This window comes from Gallus gallus, chromosome Z (assembly GCF_016699485.2).
Source record: "Gallus gallus isolate bGalGal1 chromosome Z, bGalGal1.mat.broiler.GRCg7b, whole genome shotgun sequence".
In the NCBI taxonomy this organism is placed as follows: Eukaryota; Metazoa; Chordata; class Aves; order Galliformes; family Phasianidae; genus Gallus; species Gallus gallus.
Genome location: NC_052572.1, coordinates 13,139,143 through 13,143,133, shown reverse-complemented (window position 1 = coordinate 13,143,133; position 3,991 = coordinate 13,139,143). Strand labels below are relative to the sequence as shown.

Genomic DNA, 3,991 nt, shown 5'->3' with positions numbered 1-3,991 from the left:
CTCCAGTCTAATTAGAAGTGTAAAAATATCTCTGAATCTAAGTGAATAGGATAAAGATCTCTGGTATTAGTATGTAAAACAATTATATTTGGTGGCAACTTAGTTGTTGACTTTGATCTGTAGCTCTTCAGGTTCCTTGTAGCTTAGCTATTTGCTTTGCCTTTTTTAGGCACTAGAGGAACAGTTAGTAAGGGTTCCTTAGCGCTGAGCCTGTGCAGTTAATTACGTGCAGCTGAGAAGCATAGGACTGACATCAGTGTTCTCTTCCTCTGTAATGTACTGAAGCCAAAATTTGTCAGGGTCAAAACTTAATGATCCCCCAGTTACTGTGCAAGGTCTGTCTATTGACTCAGGTTTGTGTCTAGAGTAGGATTCTATTCTCTCTATTCTTATTTTTCATCTCTCTGTATGTTTTTAGAGTGTGCTCCAAGAGTGATAATTTGGACAAATGCAAATAAGCTACAATGCAGCAGAAGAATGTTTCACCTTCCTGGAGTCCTCTCCCTTTTCTTACTGTTTCCTTAGTAGATTGTTGGCTTGCCAGGCCAGAGACCGCTTTTATCTTACGACTGATGCAAAGGTAAGTACTTTATTATTTCCCTGAAATATTTGAAATAATAAATAAATCAGTTGTTACATATATATGAGACTCTTCCTTTATACATTATTAGAAAAACACTGAAAAATAGATCAGTAAAACAAGATTAAGATGCCTCAAAATCATCAGTCTATAACAAAATAAAAAGTCTAGGATGCTGAATAAAAATCTACATCTTATCTAAGGATTGGAAACCATATTCAAGGTCTTAGTGGACATGTCTGTACTTTATGAGATTGCATGTGTTAAAATGAACTCCCTTCTGGAGTTTCCAGAAGAAACTGGAGTTAGTAAAAATCCCTTTAGGATTTAAAACTTTTTAGAAGTTACTCCTTCCCCCCCCCCCCGCCCCCCCCCCCCCCCCCCACCTTCCCTTCCCCCAGGATGTTTTGGAATTCTTAGTTTTATGCTTTTAAGTAAGAGTGAAGGAGGTGAGCAGAAATAGAGTTAAGTTTTGGCATGCAGGGGATATCAGCATTCCTGGACGTTGCTCCAGAGAATGCCTTCCCTTAATGCCAATTTGTGTAACTGTAACTTAGCCTTCACCTACCAGTTTAGGGTTATATATCTCCTCCTCCTTTCTGCTCTGGATTAGTTTATCTCCCCAGTGCTTCTTCTACAGTAGTAGCACAGTGTTGATGAAGCATCCAAGACTTCTGATCTTGAATTTTTGATCTATCATGACCATACATGGTCAGGGAAGTCAGGGAGAGGTCTTCTGAAATAGGTACAGAAAATAAATTTCCAAGTTTTGTTAGCTATGAGTGGCAGTTGGAGACACAGCTATTCTTCACAACTCTGAAAATCTGACTCTACTTCTATCTTCTATTTCGTCATTTTGAAGATGGAGAAGACAAGTAATTTCTCATTTCTTTATTCTGTGAATTCAGTTCTAAGATCCAAAGGAAAATGATTGCTGTTACTTTTCAACACATAAAAATGTAATACCTATACTTGTTCATCTCCAATTTAACTAGTATCAACAAGGGCACATCATTGGTAGTACAAAATAGTTTTAAATCTCTGCTGGTATCTTAGATTTGGTGATTTCTCTGAAGATATAACATACAGAGCCAAGCTCCAAGATAACATCTGGGAAGAGGAACAGACAGAAACAGGTGTTAATCAGAAATTACCTGTCTGTCATTTAAGCCATGGCCCAGGTCTAATAAATCCCTGAAATAAGTAATTTTGAGGAGAAAAATATTGATTTGTATGATTCAACACAGTGGTGTTGAACCTGGATGGTCTTTAAGGTCCTTTCCAACTCAGAGCATTCAATGAATCTATGATTCTATGATACACAATTTTAGTAGGCAGCAGGGTAACACAACTCTGTTTTCTGTGTCTCAGGGTCTGGGCAACTGGGCACAAAAATATTAGCATCTTAAAAATTGTGTGACTGGCCTGTCCTGAGGGCTGATAGTCATCAGATGGCACTTTTCTCTCTAGACATCATTCTGGGAAGTCACTTTGTCACTTCGATGTTATAGAGAAAACCTCCTAAGACCTTAAGATCTGTCAGCTATACAGTTAGTACTCTGTTAGTACTTATCTGCACATTCTTAATGTTCCCCACTGCCTTTTTCTGTTTATTGTATTTGTGTCAGTTTTATATAATATGTCATGGGTGCTTATATCTTCTACATCAGTTAGAAATCCTACCTCTCAACTGAATTAAGCACTTCCTAGCAGAGATTTCCTCATTTCATTTATAGAAGACTTATAATGTTTGCAACTTTTTACAATCCAGTGTCCATATAAATTGTATGACTATTTATACGCAATTCCCTGCTTATGTTAGATATAAGCATTATGTTTCATTGCTTTTTAGATAAACACTGCTAATTCAAACCAAGTCGTTCTCGGATCCAGGTTTTTAAGCATCATTTCCAACAATAAACAATTTCAGCATTACTTGTGTTCATGGGTGCTAACTAGCACCATTTGGTTTTACTGTAATTATCTAAACATTTTGTGGTTGTCCTTCACTTCTCAAAAAGATGGGTAAAGAGAGTCTAAGGTTCTCAAGTCATTTCAGTCATCCTCCATGGGAAAGGAATAAAAATTCTACACATTTCTACACCTCATTTCAACCCCCACCATGTCCTTCTCTCTTGGCCTTACAGTTGAAATAATTTCCAACACCAGTCTGTCTTAAAGACTTTCATTTTTCATGGATTTAGGGGATAGAGAAATTTTTGCTTCTACAGCTTAATAGTGTGGTACAGCAAATACGTCAATAGAAACATCCAAGTATCTTGAAGGTAACTTTGACTCATCTCTTAGCTTGACATTTAAAAGCTAGCACTAAAGTAGATAGTCTTTTGTTCCTCACCCCATATGCAATCTTGATAACCTCAGGGATTGGCTCAGGCCTGTTTTTCATACAGATGCTACCTCAAAAGTTTCAAAAGAATCAGATCTGTTTCCATGCAAAGAAGATCATGTTGGAGCATACCCACAGTAACACTGGACACTACTTTGGTTCTTTAAAATCTTGAAGTGATCCAGAAAGTTTCCTAAGCAAATAGAATCTTGATCAACTATAAATGGAGAATAGAGATGCACTTGCTTACTCTCACAGAGATCCCAAAGAAAGACAGTGCGGCATGGGTTTTACTCTAAAACTGAAAATTGATCTTAGGGCAATCTTTCACTGGCTTGTCATAATCATGTTTCTAATAGGGATAAAGTAATCTTCCTGGGTAAAAATAAAATCAGGAAGTACTGATCTAATTCTTCAGACAAAAATTAAATTCCATGGTTTCCATGTATGAAATTATTGTCAAAGTGAATGCATACATTCCTTTAGCTACAATTAAAAGTACTACTAAACCGTATCAAACCAGGATGTTTTACTGTGATTTTTTTCACAGGAAAGAACTTGTATTACCATTAAAGCTCCCTAAAATGAGATAAACTAAATTAAACATCTGGTGTCATCAAGAAGCTGAGCCCCTGCTTCCTCCTTTCATCTCTCTGCTTTCTGACAAGGTAAATCTCCAGATCAGATGAAACTGTGGCTCCAGAGTACACTGTGCTTTTCAGTCCTCTCAATAACATTGCAGAAAATGCAAATTTGAAGCTGATTTCCCAAACTCGATTTGTGAATTGTAGTAGTACTGTGAGCTCAAATGTCCTCAGCTGCTCACTTTGGCTGCAGGAGCAGAGGATATGCACTCAAGAAGAAACTTCCTTAACCAGAAAAATGTTAATAGGTCAATGCTTTGGGTAAGGAACCTGCCTAGTATTAAACTATGATGTACATTGGCTTGTGTGGTTCCATATTGCATGTAAATTTCCCTGCACACTTCTCAGCTCCTCCTATGCATTTTTGCCATTGAAATGAAAAAAGAATAAAAATAAAAAGAGAAAGATTGTGATGAAAGA

The 3,991-nt window shown here is 37.1% G+C and overlaps 1 long non-coding RNA gene across 1 annotated transcript; it reads left to right on the top strand.

Annotated features, from left to right (window-relative positions):
* Window positions 1-214: 214 nt before the first annotated feature.
* On the top strand, window positions 215-3,547 carry LOC121108613. The gene is made up of 3 exons (XR_005843261.1): window positions 215-335; window positions 419-580; window positions 3,478-3,547. It is a non-coding gene; the product is annotated as an uncharacterized LOC121108613 (long non-coding RNA).
* Window positions 3,548-3,991: the final 444 nt, after the last annotated feature.